This window comes from Nicotiana tabacum, chromosome 23 (genome assembly GCF_000715075.1).
Source record: "Nicotiana tabacum cultivar K326 chromosome 23, ASM71507v2, whole genome shotgun sequence".
NCBI lineage: Eukaryota > Viridiplantae > Streptophyta > Magnoliopsida > Solanales > Solanaceae > Nicotiana > Nicotiana tabacum.
In genome coordinates, this window is record NC_134102.1 from 72,369,981 (window position 1) to 72,393,894 (window position 23,914).

The 23,914-nt window shown below is 35.8% G+C and overlaps 1 long non-coding RNA gene across 1 annotated transcript; it reads right to left on the reverse strand.

Annotated features, from left to right (window-relative positions):
* Nucleotides 1–21,976: 21,976 nt before the first annotated feature.
* LOC107783343 (uncharacterized) lies at nt 21,977–22,520 on the reverse strand. Its single transcript, XR_001647435.2, has 2 exons — nt 22,441–22,520; nt 21,977–22,154 (listed from the first exon to the last, which is right to left on the reverse strand). It is a non-coding gene; the product is annotated as an uncharacterized LOC107783343 (long non-coding RNA).
* Between the last annotated feature and the right edge of the window lie 1,394 nt (nt 22,521–23,914).

The window sequence follows — 23,914 nt, forward strand, 5'->3', positions numbered from 1 at the left end:
GGCCTGATGAACCCCTTCTCAAGCAACTTTTGAAGCTACTCCTTAAACTCATACAACTCCTTTGGATCCATGCGGTAAGGCAAAGTAGAAATAGGTTGGGTGCATGGCACCAAATCAATGCCGAAATAGATATCCCAATTTGGAGGCATACCTGGTAGATCAGCATGAAAAACATCGGGAAACTCTCGTACCACCATCACCAAATCTAACATGGGAGTCTCTGCAGTAGTATCCCCAACAAGGGCCAAATAGGCCAAACAACCCTTCTCGACCATATATCAAGTCTTCAAGAAATAAATAACCCGACTGGAAGTACCAACAGACGAACCCCTCCACTCTAATCTAGGCAACTTCAGCTTCGCCAAGATAATAATCTTTCCATGGCAATCAAGAACAGCATGGTATGGAGACAACCAGTCCAGGCCCAGGATAACCTCAAAATCAACCATATCAAGCAATAGAAGATTCGCTCTGGTCTCATAACCACAAAAAAGTCACCACACGGGACTGATAGACCCGATCCACGACAATAAAATCACCCACTGCATGGACACATATACAGGAACACCCAAGGAATCGCGAGATATATCCAGATAAGGAGCAATTAGAGAATAAACATAGGAATAAGTAGACCCTGGATCAAATAATATTGAGGCATCCCTACGGCAGACATAAATAGTACATGTGATCACTACATCGGAGGCGACTGTCTCTGGCCTGGATGGGAAAGCATAGAATCTAGCCGAAGTGCCACCTGACTGGCCTCCACCTCTAGGGTTACCCCTATCTGTTGCACCCTATTTTGCACGAGTCAAAACAAGATTCAACTTGTGGTTTCCCTGTTGATGATAAAAGAGAGTCGCCACCTAATATTTAAAGGTATACTAGGGTACCTATTTAATTGCTAGAATCATTTCTCTATTAGTCTGCTAACCGGTGAGATTTTGGGTAAGGTTTCTTGTTCTTATAAGGGGAAGGTGTTAGGCATCTCTTAAAATCTACCTGAGGTAGCTCCATAGGGCATAGACTAGATTTAAAGGATTGATCATTTATGCTCCGTTTAACTAGTGTTAAAGGTATGGCATACTATATATCTAATTTAGAGCTTATTACTTGAAAAAAAGGTATGTAGTTTTAAAAGAGTGGGAAATAGGTTTATGCAGCCTTGAAGAGGATGTTTGCATAATATATGATTGAAAGAGTTTTGAGGTATGGTATATAGTGTTTGGGTTTACAAAACTTGTAAGATGTGGCCAAGTTATAAGCACTATGTCTTTAAATAAATATGGCTATTTGTGTAACTCTAATGAGGGTATTGTAAAAGTGGGTCTAAGATATACCTTGGTTTTCAAACTTCATTTTTACTTTGAAGAAATCGGTGGAAGCCTTTTTAACTGGGCAGCGACACTTGTTTAGGAAAAACTCAATTTTTAGAAGGCCAATTTCAGATTCCATTTCTGGTTTTTGAAAAGAGAGAGAGACTGTCATCCTTAGCTAAGATGTTTTGGTTTTAAAGTCTTCAAAAAAATGCTAGTAAAAGCATGAGAGATTAATAGCATAAGTGATTAGCGAATTAAAATTATCTACTACTAGGTTTAATGTTTCTTTTAATCCTATATTTTTTATGGCTTGCCTATATATATATATATATATATATATATATATATATATATATATATATATATATATATATATATATATATATATATATATATATATATATATATATATATATATATATATATATATATATATATATATATATATATATATATATATATATATATATATATATATATATATATATATATATGTGTGTGTGTGTGTAAAACAACAATAAGCGTAAATAAAGTAGTAGAAAAGAAGTAGTGACTCTGGCTTGGGCCTGAAAAGAGGCAGGCCCAGAAAATAGCAGGAACGGACAACAGCAGACTTTAGACTCCCAAACGTGCAGGTACAGGACTTGGGCCTGAGTTCTTTGAGAACTCAGCATGCCTAATTGTAATATATGTTCAAGAAAGAAAAGGATAAAATAATTAGATATGCTACTCTATGCATGCATCTACACATGAAATAAGCAAAGTATGGGTTTAAGACAAACTACACGGTCAATAAGCAATTTAGAATATGAAAATTAGTGTGGAGTCACAAATGGCAAAGTGATTCACAATGAAGCCTTTTGTTGTCATTAAATACTAAACCTAAAGGGAGTAATAAATATCAATAGATTAGAGACTAAAGGTAGGAATCCATTCAAGGCCAAAACACTCTTTGGATCCCTAACACTTCAAAGTTCCTAAGGGTCTCAAGGCCCAGGGTATTTGTCACGACCTTAATTTTTCTCCGTAGGATATCGTGATGGTACCTAGTCTTTAGGACTAGGTAAGCCTAACACTTATTGAATTAATGGCAAAATTTAACCAACAACTATTAAACACAAAATAGAAATTTCTATACAAAGACAACAATCCAAAAACCGATAGTACAAGTCATAAGCTCTACTGAGTTTACTAGAAAATCTCTAAGTAAAACTGTTCCGAAATAGAGATAAACAGTACAAAGTAAAATTTCAGAAGGTGACTCCGAGGCATGCGAACGCGACAGCATGTATACCTTGAGTCTCCACAGCAATGCCCGATCAGTTAGCTAATGATCAGCAAACTCCGAAGTACATAGATCTGCACAAAAATATGCAGAAAGCGTAGCATGAGTACACAACAACAGTACCCAATAAGTATCATGACTAATCTCGGTGGAGTAGTAATGAGGGACAGACAAGACAGCTTAATAACCTGTACAAGTATGAATGTGAAACTAACAGGTAACAATATCAATATAAAGCTAAGCATGGTAAAACAAACAAAGCAATACAGACAATAGAAAACTAGAGACAACAATTAGCAACAGGGAACAAACAGGTAATAACGTCGTAGAGCAAGCTGAACATAGTTTAAGTCCGGTGAAACCAAATAAAGGAAAGCAAGTAACAAATCAATAAGAATAACCGCTTTCACACAAGATTTATTCAAGAATTTCCCTGAGGTGCCAAACCTCATATTCACAAATCACGGGTCCCAAATCACGAACCCTAATCACTTGGCATCTTGTGCCCACATTACAAATTTCAACCGTACGGACAACTCATGTGCCAATACCATTAATACCTCATATCTGCACGGATAATTCACGTGCTTAGGAAGTGACAATATCTCATATCCGCACGGACAACTCATGTGCCAGCAATAACAGTAACTCATAACCGCATGGACAACTCACGTGCCAATAGTACATCTCTCACACAGAAGGCAAGTATACGAGAATATATGTAAATGATCAATAGACATTATGGTTCATCTTCTCAAACCGATATGAGTGATTAATTATGTGTATGCTTGTGCAAGTGTTCTATCACAACTCGAGTCAACATGTAAGAGTAGAGACAACGAATGACACATAGGAAATAACACAACAAAACGTTAAATGCATAACTCACACCGGATAGGCACACCACTATATCATCAATAACAATGCCCCCCAGGCCATCACAAGTCATCACAAATCATCCCCGACATAGCCCACCATTTCTCGCCATGTGCGCAACAGTAATGTAAATTCCCGCCTTGTCTTGCCGCACGCGCATAATAATATTCCCACCTTGTCTCGCCACATGCACAAACCCACATAAATAGCCCGTCTTGTCATGCCGCTTGTACAAATATCAATAGTAAAAAAAGCACGGACAACTCACGTGCGAAAACCCCGACAATCCTCTCAACAATACCACGTGTGTCAAAAACATAACAATACAATATAAGGTCTTTCACCAAATGTGCCCATATGCCATATCTTTTCCTCAAAACAAATTTCAATATCGCAACCACATATAGCTCTCGGCTCAACAACACTGAGTACAACAATAACAACAACAACAACAACAACAACAACAACAACAACAATAACACGAGAGTATGGAAAGTAAATCAACACAAGAACTATAGAATCAAGGAAACGGAAGAACGAGCTCACAATGAAAGACACAACAGGTGATAACGGTTTCAACAAGAATAGCTCAACAAGGAGAGAGATAACGTACAATAACGATTTCACATAAGTACAACTCGACGATAAGAAATATAGCATAAATCAATGATTCTAAATAAGGATAAGTCAACAATGAAAGGGACAACAAAACTTCTATTAAGGTTAAACAATTACGGAAGAGATAATAATAACTTCAATTAAGGTTAAGCAATTACGGAAAATATAATGATAACTTCAATTAAGGTTAGGCAATTACGGAAAAGACAATGATAACTTCAATTAAGGATAAGCAATTACGGAAAAGACAGCATGGCAATAAAAGAGGCGACAACTTCAATTAAGGCACATATGAGTTTTTTGGCAACAAGGGTAGAGCATGAATCAATCAACTCCAAATAAGACACGTAAGGGTGAATTTAGTAAATAGAGGATTTAAACTGATAAGACAACTTCATTTTTAATGAGCATAAGAACCTAAGAGCCTAAAACGGTCAAATTTTCACAAATAAGCCCGAGTACGTACTCGTCACCTCGCGTAAATGGCCTTCACATGACACAATTAGCACAAATGACTCAAATCCTAAGGGGTAGTTCCCCCACACAATGATAGACAAGATACTTACCTCAAAAAAGCTAGACTGATACTCTAAAATGACCTTCTCGTGTAAAACAACCTCCGGACGGCTCAAATCTAACAAAAATAACTTTATCTCATGAATAAATACCATAGGAAACAAATCCGGATAATAAAGCTTCAATCTTTAATAAAAACTAAAAAGTCAACCTCGGGTACGCATCTCGGAACCCGATAAAATTCATAAAATCCGAACACCCATTCCGATATGATTCCAACCATACCAAATGTTTCCAATTCCGACATCAATTCGTTCTTCAAATCATCATTTTATATTTTTAAAAGTTTTCACAAAATTCTCATTTTTTCCCAACTCAAACCACTAATTTAATGATAAAAATAAAGATGAAATCATGAAATAAAATCAAATTCGGGTAAAGAACACTTACCCCAATCCAACACGTGAAGAACCCCTAAAATATCCCTCAAATTCGAGGTCTACAACTTAAGATATGATAAAAATGGTCAAACACTCGAAATAGAGTACTTTATATTTCCGCCTAGGTAACATGCATCGTGATCGCGAAAATTCGTATGCGATTGCGAACGCGAAAAGGGAGAAGCGAACGCGAAGAAGAAATAATACTGCCCCATGAAAAGAACCACACGGAAGCGGTTAAGGAAGACTCACACGTACGCGATCGCGAACCACTCACTGCGAACGCGAAGAAGGAAAGTGGTTAGCCACAAGAACATGCTACGCGAACGTGGTTGAACCACGTGATCGCGTATAAGGGAACACCAGATATCAGATCAGCAATCCAAAACATGAGAAAATGGCTCGTAGCCCATCTGAAACACGCCTGAGGCACCCGGGATCCCTTCGAAACATACCAACAAGTTCATAACATAACGCGGACCTGCTCGAGGCCTCAAATCACATCAAACAACATCAAAACTACGAATCTCACCACAAATCGAACTTAATAAACTTATGCACTTTTAAATTCTACAACTCGAGCCAAAACATATCAAATCAACCCGGAATGACGTCAAATTTTGCATGCAAGTTCCAAATGACACAGCGGAGCTATATCAACTCCCGTAATCGAAATCCGAATATGATATCAACAAAGTCAACTCCCGGTCAAACTTCTCAACCTTCCAAACCTTCAACTTTCCAATTTTTGCCAAAATGCATCAAATCAACCTACGGACCTCCAAATCCAAATCCGGACAAACACCTAAGTTCAAAATCACCATATGAAGTTATTGGAATCATCAAAATACCATTCCAGAGTCGTCTACATAAAAGTCAAACTCCGGTCAACTCTTACCGCTTAAGCTTCTAAAGCAAGAATCCTACTTCCAAATCAAATCCCGAATCATTAGAAATCCGAACTCGACCACACACGCAAGTCATAACATATAATACGAAGCTTCTCGAGACCTTAAGCCACCAAACGGGATGCTAATTCTCAAAATGATCGGTCGGGTCGTTACTACAGTGCTTGTGTCAAGGAGAGTAGCCCAACCAAGAACTAAACTCTACTCCCAAATACCCCTAACTACTCACAATAACTCTTCCCTATAGATTTAAGTGCCAATTAGACATTCAATATAGATACCCATACCAAATTTATACCATATCACGTGCGGATATACATTTCCCATAACAGTTAATACAGAATACCATAGGATCATAAGACAGCCAATTCATATTGTTATAACCATATTTCAAAACTAAGTATATGGTTCACTATGAATAATATGACATGTCATGTATGCTCAAAAGAAAACAACTTCAAGCACACATAGAGACAAGAGCATCATCAGATTACTAATAGAAACAGAAACACATGAAATCACATGTCTTAAGAGTAAATGAGGTACATAGTTATAATAGGTTCATGACTACATCTTCTTAATAGCCTTAAATCAAATTAGGCAAGGACTTGTTTGAACTAGGTCTTAACTTCTAGCATACACACAGGTTAGAAGTTTCAATAGAAACTCCTGAAAAGTATTAACAAAGATATAGATTAATAGTTTCGGTTAAACTTCTAAGGAGTATTAGGAGGGGTGCACATTAACAACAACAATCAGAACTTCTGAAGGGTATTAACAGAATTGCAGATTAACAACTGCAATTGAAACTTTCTAAAGAGTGTTAATAGAGATATAGGTTAACAAGTTCAATTAGAGATACATATTAATGACTTCAATTAGAACCTCTAAAGAGTACTAACAGAGTCTCAGGCTAACAATTGTGCCCCATTCTAAAAATTGACATGATCACTTCTTTATATAAGCTCTCAGCTTCATACTAATCCCTTTGGAGGACAAATAATGTTGTTATACTCAAATAGTAGCAACAGAAGATTCACTTAAAGTTCACAAGTTAAGTCTAGTTCATTTAAGATGAGTTAAATAAAGTTTCAAGGACAGTGTAGGCATGTATATGATTAGGAGAGACAAGCAGAAGTATTTGAAGAACAAATAAGTGCAGAGTATCCAAAGGAAAACCAACAGGGTACACTTAGTAGAAGTCATATTATTACAAACATGAATTAGGATGTTATCCTCATAAAATCAGGCTAACAGTGTCATTATATGAATTTCAGGAAAATGGGTAGGGGGTATCATTAAATTGGGGAATCTGTTAAGCAAGTCAAGTATGGGATTTCAGGTATAGTAAAACCTAATTCCAGCACTTTAGCAAAACAAATGAAGCACCAGAATATGATCATGTCTTAACCAAACCTCATGACTTAAGTATATGGTAACCTTCAGAGTACACATAGAGGTGGTATCGAAATCCAATTAGCTTAAAACATGTTTATGTAGTGTGATCAAACAATTATGATGCTTATCAGAGAGTCAATCACCTTTTAAGAGTTAACAAAATCACAGAGGCATATCAGAAAGAGAAAATAGGTTCAAATGTCATAAACTGGTCTTCCCAAACTAAGATGACAATCTTATTTTACCACTAAGCAGGTTCATATTTGTTCAAGTCTAATTTTGTCAAGTGAGACACTACAAATACAAGTAATACCTAAGGCAAGTTTGTATAACAATCATGATTGTACTAACAGAACATCATGGAAATCTAAAACTAAATATCAGGATAGTTTGAGAGTTTTTAGGCTACTTTCAAAACATAAGAACAAAGATAAGTCATCAAATGTTCGTTGGGATCAATTCATAATTCTAACTTCAATAACTTAAGGAAATTCATGATTCGAGAATCTAATTAACATCCATATGTCATTAACAAACATAAAAAGCATTCAACTATTAACATGTTATTAACAACTTCACTCAGTAAGAGATAACAGAATAATTTGTACTTAATAATTCAAACAAACAAAAGAAGAGTAGGATTGAGATTTTACTGACCTCCTTTTAGGTCAGAAAATCAAACAAGTGCTCAAATTAGCCGTTTAGGAAGCCAAAAGCTCAAACTTTCAATCAATAAGCAAACTCAGAACCGGAAAGAGAGAGAAAAGTGGAGACTGAGTAAGAACTCGAGCTTCAATTGAAAATTCCTAAACGATACTATATTGTGTATTAATTTTCTTCAGATGTTAGGTATGTTATGCGTGATTTTGGTGAGAGCAATTAAGGCTAAGATTTATAGCGGCATTCAATGCCTTAGGCATTACAGAATTCAAACTCAGTAGTGGAGAGTGACTAAGGGATAGTGATGTGAGCATAATCAAGTGAAAATATTAGACAAATAGAGGAGAATCAATAGCCACTTTTAAATGAGAAGAGAGAAGGTCAGAAACAACCGTTGATGAGCAAAATCCAACGGCTAAGACTCCAATGTCTAGAGGTCACTACGTTTGACCTCTGGACATCGAATAACATGATGAAACTCTGAGAAATCCTCAGGCATGCTCCGATTTGATGGAGCATAAGAGAAATCAGGAGATTTAAAGTTTCATTCTTTTGGTCTAGGGTTTGGATTTGGGGGATTTCGAATTTTATCTGTGAAAGGGGAAATATTCAAGGAGAATCGCGGACATAGGAGATAGGAGGGATGATTTCTTGATAGATTCATGACCTTGCACGAATTTGTGCAAGGTCTTTTGATTGATATGAGCATGTGAGATTGAGAGAAAAGGGAGAGAAAGGGGAAAGGGAGGTGACCGGGCTCGTGGGGAAATGATTAGGGTTTTGGGGGATTTGGGGTGGGTCTTTAGGTTTAAGATAGGGATATTAGATCTAGGTCGTTGATCTAAAAGGGATATTAGATCTAGGCCGTTGATCTTTTAGATCAAATGTCCTAATAATTTGGGACTTAAACATTTTTTTGTGGGGAATTATGGTGGTCATTGGATCCTTGTGATCCAACGGCTAGGATTAAATCTCTGGGTGTTCTAATTTAAAGAGGAAGTGGAGTCAAAAATCGTGGGCTGTTGATCATAGAAACGGACGGCTAAGATCAATTGTGTTTGTTTTGTGTGTGTTGGTGACGAGTGATGTGCTAGGCTTTGATTGGTTTTAAAGGAATGGCAAGGATTGCCAAGGTGGATTGGAGGGATTGTTTGGACTAGGTCATTTGGGCCAAAATTTATTTAAATGGTATGCACTCTATGTTTAATTAAGAATTGCAATTATATCCTTTTAGCCTTTAAACCCCTTTGAAATCAATTTAAATAAACTTAATTATTTTCAATAAAATTTAGTAATAATTATAATTATCAAATATACTACTAATTATTATAATTAAATATTTGTATTATACTTTTTTTCTAAATTGTAACACTAATTTCAAATAATTAACATAGCAATCTAATCAATTAGAAATTAAGGAGTAATTCACTAAATCGATTATAAAGCCTATGTGACGTATATAAAACTTATTATAATGATCTAAAAATAGTAAGCATGGTTTATTTATAATTATAATTATAACATTGAATTATCAATTTCAAAATTACTAATACTAAATTAATTTTGTAAAAATAGGTATTATTGATTGAAATTTTTTTCAAAACATTCATTGCAAATTGTTAATTATAAATAAATTAATTTTAAAAGGGAGGGTCAAAACTGGTCGTCAACACTATCCATCTACCCTCCGCCTCTAGCCGGTCGGTCGGGCGGTGTGGTAGCTGGTGCAGTAATCATGGGTCGATGGTCCTGCTGCACGGCCTTGCCTCGAAGTATAGGACAAAACCTCTTCACGTGGTCAAACTCTCCGCACTCAAAACAGCCTCTTGAAGCAGTGGACTGCTGACATTATGTCTTACCCTGATAACCTGAATACCCACTGGAGGAACCCTGAATAGCTAGTGGGCGGTAAGTACTCTCTGGAATAGTACTGAAGTAGGGTCATGCTGGAGCACTCCGAGTAGGCGGTGGTGCTGAATGCATGGGCCTACTAGACTGGCCCCTCACGAACTGACTTCTGCCCCCAGGTGGGGTGCCACTGAACCCACCAAACTGCTGGGGCCGCTTATCCCTCGCGTAAACTCTCCGCTGTAGTTATGGATACGCTCGATCCTCTGAGCTATATCCACAACCTGATGAAAAGGAGTCCCCATCTCTGCCTCACACGCCATAGAAACCTGGATCTCAGGGTGCAGACCTGTAATGAACCTTTTCACCCTCTCTACGTCCGTGGGGAGTATAATAGCTGCATGGCAAGACAAGTCAGTGCATCTCGCCTCATAGTCGGTCACAAACATATGTCCCTAACGGAGTCTCTCAAACTGACCCTGAAGCTCCTCTATTTCCGAAGGTGGTATGTACTACTCCAAGAACAGATGCGTAAACTGATCCCAAATCAAGAGAGGTGATCTATACAAGCATATGAACCCTTCCAAAATAGTAGAAGCACATACGGGAAGTAGAAGCACATACCTGGACCCTTCCAAAACCAAACCAACCATCCCCGCAAGTCATAAAACAGTAGAAGCACATACGGTAAGTCTTAAATACGGAAACGGGGATCTATAAAGTAAAACGACCAGTCGGGTCGTTACAGTAGGGAGGCAAAAAATAGTCATTTTTGGCTATTTCCAACTACTATTTTTTTAAACATATTCTTTGTCTTGCGGTCAAAAATAGCTAAATTTAAAAATAAAAAAAATAAGGATACTGGTATTGAATCGGTACCTTAAGGGTACTAACCGGGCCGGTTCTAAGAGTACCTTTTTCGGTCCCAACCCAATCTCATTCCCTTAGCCCCAATCCCTTACCCCTACCCCTACCCCTACCCCTACCTCTACCCCTCAATCGGACTAGGACGAACCAGACTGGTTCCAGGTAATACCCCGATAGACATGTGAAAATAGCATGGGCTAGCTAGTTTTCAGACTACTAATTGAAAAATAGCCAGAATTTGCAAATTCAGTGAAAAATAGCGACTATTTTAGCTGAAACATAAAAAGTTCCAGCATAATATGCTGGATTATTGAGCTACTGCGTATAAACTTCTAGCATATTATATTGGACCTCCAACACATTATGAAATTCCAACACATTATGCTGGAATCTCATGAAAGTAAAGAGGGGGTAAATTGTCTCCTTTTTGCATTGGTAGTCGACTAGTTTATCAATTAGTTGATTAAACGTTCGAGCAAAAGTAAATAGTAAGTATAGAATATAAAATTACTAAAAATTAATGACACTGGATATTTTATACTGGTTCAGATTCAATGTGAATCCTAGTCCAATCCCCTTTGGTTGCAAGAGGGTTCTCTCTTCAAAGCTCCTTGAAATTCTTCTTATACTTGTGTTGACGATTTTAAAACACACCAATTGCTTTATGAAACCAAATAAACTCTCAATTATTTTGATACAATGCCTCACCATTTTTTCTCTCTTTCTTCTCTCCACTAGTTACATAGTGAATCGAATAAAGATTCAATGTTTGTTTAGAGTAGAAGAAAGAACTTGAAGTTGGTCAGACGAAAGTATATCCTTCTTATTTTTTGCCTCTGGCTATATATACATCTTTAGGGATGATCTGTTTTGAGTCTTGATTGATACAGATCTTGAGAGATAGGCAACTCAAAGGAGTTGATTCTTTGAATGGATTTTGATTGACGATTCTTTCCAAGAATAAAGATGGAGCTTTCCAATATCTATTTCTTGATTCTTGATATAAATAGTTGGCTTTCCTTAGATGACGTGAAAGACTTGTTGGTCAGATCTTGTACTTGATATGGATTTCTTTTGCGAGCTTGATTGATTATCCAAGCTGATTTTCCGCCTAAATTAGATCTTTTGCTGATTGAACCTTCCTTTTTAAGCATCCTCCTGATCTTCAGTTGATTTGATCTTTTTTCCTTAACCCTCCCGGTTCACAATCTTCATTGCTTAGCGATCTTCTTTTCCTTACGTGAAAGACTGGCTGGCTGGATCTTGTACTTGATTTGGATTTCCTTTGCCAGCTTGATTGGTGACCCAAGTAGATTTTCCGCCGAAATTAGATCTTTTGCTGATTAATCCATTCTTTTTTAAGCATCCTCCTGATATTCCGTTGATTTTATCTTCGTTCCTTAACTCTCCTGGTTCACCATCTTAATTGCTTAGCGACGATCCTCTTTTCCTTTCATTCCGCCTTGATTTAAAGTACCTGCAATAGGAATAAGTTATTTTGCATCATTGAAACTGAGATCTAATAATCTTCCCCTTTTTGATGATGATAAAATAATTTATTTTACTTCCTTGTCCGTTCGAGTAGTCGACTTCTTCGTAGCAGGGCAAGCCCCCTGGCTCAAACGGTTACTTGTAGTCGACTTCCCCTCAATTGGTCAATTCCTCCTCCAGAGGTTCTTCCCTTGTACCGTAGTCAACTTGCCTGCACAATAGTCAACTTATCTTGCACGTGTTAGGTACTCTTCTCCCCCTTTTGAATAAATCAAAAAGTAAGGGAAACAAACAATAAACATGAGAGCAGATAGATAGATAATTAGTTAGGCAGGTATTAGTAGGAGTAAGTTGTCCTAGGGATTACAACCAGATGACTGGATTACCAGTCCAAAAGAAAACACCCAAAAACCATAGTAGCAAAAGAAGAAAAAAATCGTCTGAAATATCCAAAAGCCACATTAGCAACGTAGAAAATAGGTGAGAGTATTGCAAATAGCTTTCTTGAGGCGGTCAAAGGTGGCGTTTATGGTGACTGAGTTAATGACCCAAGAAGACAGATTGACTCTTTGCTTGGTGAGTAGACAGTAGACTATAAAAGTGCCCCTTTGAAAAATTGTAGAGAAGGAACCTATTCGAGGCAGAATGGTGGTGGCAACATTGTGGGAAAGAACTCGTGTTTCAAAGTTCACATCACTAGTTCCTAATTGGTTTGGAAGAGAATCAAAGGATGACTCGGCTATGCATCTTTTTGCTTGGTCAAAGAAAATTTCAAAATCCTCTGGCCACGAACTTTTGAACAACACAGAATAGCCAGAATACTAACATTTGAAGATGGAATCGAAGGTAGTGCAATCAAGAATAATACGCTAACCAAGAACTAAAGATTCGATTTTATTGGATTTAGGGGAGCGAAGATTTATATAAAACATTCAAACGAGGTCTCCAAGAACTTTCGGAGGGGCTAGAAAGAGAAATTTTTCAAAACTTGAAATTCAAAAAGCTCTTTTACCTTACAATTGAGACTCTCCATCTCATCCAGATCAATAATTCTGCCATTAACAGTTGATTTGAACTTGAAATTAATGAAGGAATCCTTGTTTAGGGTGTCTCAGAAATTGATGTCGGACTCAAAAGAACTGGTTAGGTCCATTTTTAGCTTTTTCAGTGTGAGCGAGTCGGGATCTTCCTCCATAGGGTAGTTTCCTTGAGCTTTGTCGTTCAGGCTTCGAGCATCATCGAAAAGTTCTATTTTTGAAGACGCAAATTCTTCAGAATGATCAGATCCAACATTGACCGGTCCTGGTTGTTGAAAAGAGGGTTTTCTCTTAGAGCAAGTGCTTTTGCAAGTGGAAGAGGTCGGGTCTTTTGGTATTTTTTCCATTATTGAGAGAGGAGTTGAGTTGAAGGGTTTTGAGAGCCATAGTTACAATGTGAATAAAAGAATTTTGATAGGATTTCTTATAGTAGCGAAATTAAAGAGAATTAACGGTTGAGTACTGAGTATGGAAAGAGCCGTCGATGAAAAGATGTGATGATTGATTTCTTTCCTAGAGAATCGCCAAAGAGCGTGAAAAGGGGTCTAAATAGAGGCGTCCAATTAATGAGTCTGATGATATTCATGGAAATAGACAAATATTCGATAGAGGAAAAATCTTCTCATAATTAAAAAGAATCCTAACTTTAGGGTAGGGATAGTACCTAGAATATCTCGTTAAGTACATAATCTTTCTTCAAGCAATGGCTTTGTAAAACTATCTGCCAATCTATCATTAGTACTAACATTCAACATCACCTTTAAGCACATGATCTATAATAAAATGATGCTTGATATCAAAGTGTTTTGCCCTAAGTGATGTACATGATTTTTAGATAAATATATAGCACTAGAATTATCACAAAATTTAGGTTTAAAGAATAAATCATAGTCACCTAGTTGATGAGACATCTAAAGTAACTGTGCACAACATTGTCCAATGGCTATGTATTCAGCCTTTGTTGTAGATAACGCCACATACCCTTATTTCTTACTGTTACAAAAAAAATTAATGATTTTTCCAGTAATTGGATGGTGCTCTTCTTGTCATCCTTGTCACCTACAAGATCAGCATCTGAAAATCCTTCTAGTATAAATTTGTTAGAGTGCAGATACCATAATCCATGTGAGATGGTTCTAATGAGATAGTGAATTATTCGCTTTACAGTAGTCAGATAAGGTTCTTTAGGAGCTGACTGAAACCTGACACATTTATAAATAATGAACATAATATTCGGATGACTAGCAATTTAGTAGGGATACGATCATTCCATGGTACCTAGACTCATCGACTGGTTTTCCTCCTTCGTTTTTCTCAAGATTGCTTGAGGGGCTTATAGGAGTTCCAATCGCCTTTGAATTGCTCATACCAAACTTTTGAATCAATTCTTTGGTATATTTGGTTTGGCATATGAAAGTACCCTTTTCTGATTGATGAATTTTTAAACCAAGGAAAAACGAAAGTTCTCTCATCATGCTCATTTTGAACTTACTTTGCATAAGATTTGAGAATTTCTTGCACATATCAGGGTTATTACTTCTAAATATAATATCGTCAACATAGATTTGAATAATAAGATTACATGCTGATGATCTCTTTATGAACAATATGGTATCAATCTTAGCTCTTGAGAATTCATGATTAATAAGAAATGATCTCAACATTTGATACTAAGCTCGAGGTGCTTGCTTGAGTCTGTAAAGAGCTTTAGTCAACTTAAACACATAGTAAGAAAACTAGTCTATAAAGAGCTTTAGTCAACTTAAACACATAGTAAGCAAACTGTGAGTTTTCAAATCCAAGAAGTTATTTTACATAGACCTCATCATCAATTAAACCATTTAAAAATACACTTTTAACATCCATTTGAAATAATTTAAAACCTTTGAAAGAAGTGTAAGCAAGCAATATGAGAATAGATTTTAACCAAGTCACCGGTATAAAAGTTTCATCATAGTTGACTCATTCTTGTTAAGAGTATCTTTTTCCAACCAGTCTGACTTTATTTCTAATCACTTTGTCGTCTTTGTTAAATGTATTTCTGAATACCTAATTGATTCCAATAATCGCAATGTTTGCCTTCTTCTTAAGAGTTCCCCTGGTTTTCATTCCATCCTTCTGATTTTCGATAATAAACTTTTGAGGATATGCATGCTCGCTTTTCTATTCATTTGGAATTGTTTCTACCTGCTGAATAGTTAATTTACTCTGAGTTTCGACTGATTGACTGACATGATCATTGGTCGACTTCGGAGGTTCACTGCAGATGTCAGTGGACTCATTTGATTTTTTGAGTTTTATCGCCATCGGGTAATTCTTCATTTATCTCTTCATTACTTGCAATGGTTCCTTTCTCGGCCACATGGTTATACTCTTCAAATATAACATGAACTGATTCATCTACGCATATATTACGCTTATTATAAACTCTAAATAATCTACTATTAATTTAATAACCAAAAAATATATCTTCGTCGCTTCTTAGATCAAACTTACCAAGACTGTCCTTACTATTGTTGTGAATAAAATATTTGCGCCCAAATGGATAGAAATATCTAATGTTTAGTCATTTGCCTTTCCATAGTTCATATGGAGTTTCCTTCAAGATAGGTCGAATGAGGCATCTGTTGGGAATGTGACATGTCGTGCTAACTGCCTCTGCCCAGAAATGATTTGGCAGAGAATATTCTAGTATCATTATTCTGGACATGTCTTGTAAGGTTCAATTCTTACATTCAACTACCCCATTCCGTTGAGGCGATCTTGGTGCTGAAAAGTTGGGAGTGTAATCTTGTTCATTGCAGAAATCTTCAAATGATCAGCTTTCAAATTCTCCACCGTGATCACTTTTTATGGAGGAAATGAGATATCCCTTTTCTCTTTCAGCCTTTTTGTAGAAAATCTCAATTTTTTTTAGAGCTTCACCTTTATGAGCCAAAATTATTATTCATGTAAAACGTGACTAATCATCAACAATAACAAATGCATATTATTTTTCTCCGATGCTAGCAGTCCTAGTAGGACTAAATAGATCCATATGCAATAACTCTAAAGGCTTGGAAGTAGAGAAAATGCCTTTGGATTTAAAATAGATTTTAGTTTGCTTACCCAGTTGACATGCATCACACACATATTTCCTAGAGAAATTTAGTTTTGGAAGACCAATAACCAAGTCATGTCTAGATAGTTTTTTGATCAAGTGCATACTGGCATGACCAAGTTTCTTATGCCAAAGCTAGGGGTCATCAGAAATAGATGTTAGACAAATATGACTATCTAAATTTTTAATGCAGTCCAGAATATAAACGTTGCCATACATTTTTCCTGAAAGAATGATTTTACCTGATTCATCTTCTATAGGGCAGCCTATTTTCTTGAATTTTACTTCGTACCCATAGTCACATAGTTGACTTATACTTAGCAGATTGTTGTTAAGTCCATCCACAAGATATACTTCTGTGATATCACAATTCCTGATGAATGGAACTGTTCTGGTACCAATGATCTTCCGTGTTAAATCATCACCAAATCTGACGCTTCCTCCATTTTATTTTTGTAACTTCCTTGAATAGTCTTTTGTCTCCCGTCATGTGAATGTAACGTGCACTGTCGACATACCACTTTTCTTTTTGACTTTTTCTATGGTGTTCCTGCAAAAAAGGATTATTGCCTTTTAGGTACCTAAGCTTGCTTGGGTCCTTTTTTATTAGTTATAGGAAAATTCAAACTATCTTTAGGTTTTCAGATCCATCCATTGATATTAGCATGACAAAATGTACAGGATGAATACTTATGGCTAGTTCTACAACAATAGTGACAGAAGGGAGTGGATCGTTCATTAGTAATAGAGCTACTAGTGGTGCCATTATTCGTAGATTCGTTACTAATAGGTCTCTTTCCAGTTGACTTCTGAGTCGACTAGTTTGACCGACAGAATTGTGAATAGTGGATTTGTGCATGCCGTTGAGTTGCAAGTACAATTCTCGAATTTGCTCCTGAAAGTCATCTCGTTCGAGTTTACAGATTTCAAGTTTAAGCTCCTAGTATTTTTTTCTCCATGTTTAGTCTCTTTAATTCATTTAGAATTTTTTTAGACTCTTTTAGAGTTAGATCAAGAATATCTTGTAATTCATTATATCTATCATAATTATAGGGTCTTACCTCGCTAGATTCACCGCGGTCCATAAAGCAGTTATCAGTTATTTCCTTGCTATCATTATTTTATATGTCTTCATCAGTCTAGCAACCTGAGAACTTATTTATATAATTTTCTAGTAGAGTCATGAAGCAAAGATTTATAATTTTTTCATATTCTGGTCTATCTTCTTCACTCCAACTTCCAAATGATTTGTTCCTGTGAAATCCTCGGGAGTCTTTCCTTTTGAGATCTGGATATTCAGCCTGCACATGTTCATATTTCCTACATTCAAAATATTTTCCACCGTTCTTATCTTTTGCTCATTGTACAGTCTAGTTCTCCTGCAAGACATTTTTCCCATTTCGGTGTTCCTATATCTTCTCATTAGTCCATTCATAGTTTTGGATACCATAGCAATCTCTTCTTCTGGAGCTTCTACTTCATTGTCCTCATCGTCTTCAGATCTTTCAATGAAGGCTTTGAATGCCATTGTTTTCTTCTTTTCCTCCTTTCCTCGTTTCTTGGGGTGAGTTTTCTCGAATGCGATGAGATCTCAACGTAATTCATCATAAGATAATTTATCTAGATCTTAAGACTCAAGTGCGATGACTTTTGTTTGCCAGACAGTAGGCAAACTCCTTAGAATTTTTCGAACCTGTTCACCACTTGAATAGGGTTTTCCAAAAGCCTTCAGATCTCCAATAATTTTGCTGAACCGAGCAAACATTTCTTTAATAGATTCACCTTCTTTCATTTGAAAAAGTTCATAGTCATGGATCTACAGATTTATTCTTGTTTCTTTGACTTTGCTTGTTCCTTGATACATGACTTCCAGGTTATCCCACATTTCTTTAGCCGTATCACAGTTTAAAATCTTTTCATATTCTTCTCCATTTATAGCATTGTACAGAAGATTTCTTGCCTTGGCATTTACCTGTATCACTGCCATTTGCTCATCAAAGTAATCATCTATGTCTACGGGATTTGTAGATGTTTGTCTGTCCGTTTTCTTGTCAGACTTTGGTGCTAGAATTGGATAATCTCCTTTCTTGATTACAACCATACTTTGACATCATAAGATTTTGGATAGATTTTCATGTGAACCTTCAAATGTGAGAAGTGTTGTCCACTGAAATATGGAGGCCTTGCCTGTGACGTCCCTTCTTGGAATAGAGCTCCAACGATTAATTAATTTGTCATGATCTTTTCTCACAGGCTGTTAAGCAAAATAAAAATGTGAGACCTGCTCTGATACCAATTGAAAGTACAATAGGGGAGGGGGTGAATTGTCGCCTTTTTGCGCTGATAATCGACTAGTTTATCAGTTAGTCGACTAAAGGTTCGAGCAAAAGTAAATAGTAAGAACAGAATGTTAAAGTGCTGAAAATTAAATGACACCGGATATTTTTATACTGGTTCAGATTCAATATGAATCCTAGTCTAGTCCCCTTTGGTTGCAAGAAGATTCTCTCTTCTAAACTCCTTGAAATTCTTCTTACACTTGTGTTGATGAGTTGAAAACACATCAACTACTATCTAAAACTAAGTAAACTCTCAATTATTTTGATACAATGCCTTACCATTTTTCTCTATTTCTTCTCTCCACTAGTTATACAGTAAATCTAATAGAGATTATAATTGTTTCTTAGAGTAGATCAAAGAGCTTGAAGTTGATCAAACGAAAGTACATCCTTCTTTTTCTTTGCCTCCGACTATATATACATCATGAGGGATGATCTATTTTGAGTCTTGATTGATATAGATCTTGAGAGATAGGCAACCCAAATGAGTTGATCCTTGGAATGAATCTTGATTCACGATTCCTTCCAAGAATAAGGATGCAGCTTTTCGACATCTATTCCTTGATTCTCGATAGGCTATTATGCTGGAATATTTTCGGATGTTTAAGGGTATTTTTGTTAGATTTTATCTTTACATGAAAAACTAGTCAAATTACAGTTACTCTTGAAACTATGACTATTTTTCAATTATCAGTTGTAAATTAGGCTATTTCTGATTTCTTCCCCATAGACAGCCCTACCGGAAACAGGGATCCTCACTGACATGGATTCATTTCGGCCCGAGTTAGATCATATGCTCATTTTCAAATCGAAGTCCAAGCCCAAAATGGCCCCAAGAAAATATGTAGGATGATTAATTTTTACTTACCTTTAATTAGCAAAAACTTATATGTCTACACTAATTTGGATAAATATCTAATATCTACCATACGGTCAACCTCAGGTAGTTGGGCCGCTGGATGACAACGATGTTAGTAAAAAATGCAAAAGTTTTGTTGCCAAATACATTGTTGTATATAACACTTTTTACCATACGCATTCAAATCAAACATAACAAATTGTTGTTAAAGGATTAAGACAATGCTAATACACAAGTAATATTTTTGAGAATCATCAAAATTGATTCGTTTAGCTAATCAGAAGTTCTTGTTTTACAAGTATAACTCATGGTAGATTAATTGAATTGTAACCTTGTAATAGTTCCACGAAGATACTGGAGAAAAAGTTTTCTTACATAATCAACTTTCTTTTCTAATTAACTACTATTCAGTATCAGAAACTTACTGATCAACGCCGAATTCATGTGAGATAGAGGTAAAGTGCTTTTCACCGAAATAGCCCCTATATCCAGGATCGAACATAAAAACTCTTATTAAAATTAATGTAGATGAATTATAATCATCGCACCAAACTCGTCGGCAATACAATCAACCCTCTTTGATGTCGTAGAAAAAAACTTTTATTAAACTCCAAACTAGACAATAAGATCTGGTCAGTAGACTATAGACATGATGCTCTCGTGATCGCATTATCTCTTTCAAGAGTAAAATCTGCAGTAGTTTCCAAGAAGTTGCAACTCAGATTTCAATGGTGTCATAGCAATCAACACATAGATTTCTTCAATCTTTTCAATTGGCATATATTGATAATGCATGATATCCAGTTGTTAACCCCTTAATTGATAGAGACTCTCCCATTTGGCTTATATTATGTCCTTAGAAGTTGTAAATTATCTAACAATACATGTTTGATAATATTACATAGGTCCAAAAACTTGAAACCATATAAGAAATAAATTCCATTCATGCATGATTTAGAAGTATTTCACTTTATTAGAAGAATCATTTTAAGTTGGAATTACTTTTGTACAAACTAATGGGGTATATACATAGTGGATCATAAAGATAACCTAACGACGGAAATCCGGCACGAACAATTTTCTTTAAAAAAAAAAAACAGTAAACAAAGCGTAAGAAGATAATGTTAGAAAAATTATTCAACTAATAGAATGTCAGTATCCATTTTACTCATTTTAGAATATGCGGATCCTCTTTGTTTATTACCTATGTACTTAGGTGGATCTGTGTCCAATCCCTTTTCTCATTTATACATTAAAGTATTAAACCAATAATCTCTAACTTTGTTACTAATAACTAATGAGATCAGAGCTTGTAACCACTCTCTAAATGTTTTTTTTTGTCCAAACTACTCTCTAAATGTTGAAAATGAGTAATGGCTAAGTACTTCGTTTAGCGATCAAATTACCTTCTTTTTCTTGCTTTTTTCCTCTCTTGGCATACCCCCCCCTCTCTTAGCATATGTTAGCTAGTATTTGGATTTTTGGAGCAACTAAATAAGTACGCAAGGTAAAATTGCTACGATAAACTGCAGCCCGATTAATTAATTTAATATATCAAATTAGGAAAATTACAAAGAAATGGGATCTGTTTTAGGACACAGCAGAATTGGATCCACGTAAGTACACGAGGAACAAACAACGAGGATCCACATATTCAATATGGATCCATGAAGTTTCCCACAAAAGGACACTTGATTCATAAAAGTTCCAACTTGCACCCTTGATCCAAACTTTTAAAGGGAAAAATGAAAAGAAAAAACAAAATTTTGCCATTGTTTTAGACGTTTGATTTAACCTCTTAAGGCTTCTTATAAATACATTGACACCCTGCCAAGTTTGAATAATTACATTAAATACCTTCTAGGAACTTACTAATGAAGCCTTGCTCACAATATACTTAACTCAAAATGACTTGACGAAATAATGCTTTAAAAAGAAAAGGAATTGGGATATATGCATTGCTTAATTACTTAATTAATTATTCACTATGGTCTTATATTATAATTTAGCATGGAAGATTGATAATAATATGGTACAGTGAGATAAAGTTAAGAGTTGAAAGAGTTACGAAAGGAAATAATTTTTTTCGTAACTGAGGAAAGCCATTTCCTCTCTTTTGATAAAAAAAAAATGTTCTTGTCAAAAATATTTTCTCGCAGCCAAACACCAAAAAAATACTTGTTTTCTGGGAAATATTATTTTTTAAAATATTTCCCCACCAACAAACTGATCTTAAATGGAAATTCAAAAGAAAGCATACTTGTTCAATAATGTGGTCTTATTATAGAAAGCGCCTACATAGTAATAATCTAGTATTGATTGGCTTAGTTAAACGAAAAGTGACACTATTATTATGGAGTAATAAATGTCGAAGTCAGAATTTTCACTAAAGAGATTAAAACAATAAAAAAATAAACATACAAAGAGTTTTTGAGTTGTATTAACGAGATTCAATATTTATTTTATAACATAAAAGATAATTTTAACCTTTGTATATACACAAATAAATAAGAATGGCCGCTTGCGCCTTTTAACTCCACCATTGAATAGTAGTCACTTTTCGAAAACATCAATAGGCATGCTTGCGCTAAATCTGCCAACCCAAAAGGAAAAAGAAATAAACAAATATACTTAGTAGAAAACTAAATAAACAGCAGTAAGGAAGCGAATAGAAAATCTTGATCAAGTTGCCATAAAAAAAACTGGAAAGAAAAAGACCTCTTAGTCAACATTACCTCCTACTTATTAGCTAATTGTTTTATGGATGTATTTAGACACTTGATATGTGGATGCTGAGTTAAGTAAAACATATTTTATGGTGATAATTGATAATGGAATAAAACAATTAGTAGCTAATAAGTAGGAGTTAGTGTCAATACGTTATAGCGCATGTACACGTACACATGTTGATATGCTTTCGCCATGTGGGTACCCAGAGCTCCTCACACTCCAATATCATATTCGGTTATTGGCAGTGGCAATATATATAGTGGCGTGTACCATACAATACAATTATGAATCCTCACAAGTCACAACTTTTTGTTGTTAAGTTTCATGTAGTTTATATGAATCACTCAACTACTCAAATCTTTATGATCAATTTAAAGTTTCCTTATAAAAAGCCTATGCGTACTGAGAAAGTAATTGTATTTTGTTATTCACATTCACACATATGTGTTATGGTTTTTGTTTACCCGAAAAATAAATATAGTTGAATTTATACGCAATTCCGAGGATATGTGGCGTAACTTGATACAAAATGCAAGGATAAATAAAAATGTAAATGTAGATTGGAGAGAATGCAATCTAGATAAGGTTATCAAGAACAATGAACCTTAGGATTCGACAAATAGAATCAATCTAAGAAACTGAAAGAGCGATTCTTTACTGTAGAAGAATATAGTACTTTTATTACAATGTAAGTCTCAGAAAAACCCTGCCTACAGAAATGATAACCAAGCTCTTTTATAGTGGAGGGATTCGGCTCCAAGCATAATAAAATAAACATTCAGTGGGAGACCCATGATAAGTCAGCTTTTCCATAATTTCTGCCAAAATTCTCTCTAGTGGGATTGCAACGGCTTTTGTCTGCAAGCTCGATCTTGCTTAGAATCCTCGATTTTGGTTTGAGCTTGATTTTGGCTCGAACTTGTGATCTTGGTTCGAGCCCGATCCTAGTTCGAGCCCTCGAATTGATTCCATGTCAATGTTGGTTGGTCTCTGCATTATCAGCACGATAGGTCTACCGTGCATCATGGTTCGATTCTTATTCGAGTTTGATTATGATATCGATGTCGACACGGACCGGCCTCCCCGGGTTCGAGGTTAGTTCGCCCCCCTTCGGGATCTTATTTCGATACATCACCCTTCGAACTCGATCGGACATGCCAAGGCTGAAATCTATTTTAACCATATACAGATAGTCCCCTCGTTTCTCAGAAAGAATATAGCGAGAAATGATATGATTTTCAACAGCTCGATCGGATTATATCTTGTCGTTTCCATCGGGTTCGACCATGACGCATCTGGTAGTTGTCCCGTCGGTTTAGTCTTTCAAGGCATTTAATGCATGTCAGGCGGTGGTCGGCCACTGCTGATACTAAACCTCCATCGTTTGAACCTATAAATAACCCTTACTTTTATCTTTTATCATTTTTACATCTTCTATCTTCCAAAATTTCCCAAATTCTTCTTCGTACTCTCCAACCTACCAGTAAAGCTGTGATTTCTTTCCTCAAAAACCCCTCTTTAATTCTACTAAATCACTTTCACTTTCTTCAATTCCTTACTTTTGAATTCAAAAATGGCGAAAACATTGCAAACCATTCCTCAGAAAGAGAAGGCTTCATCTTC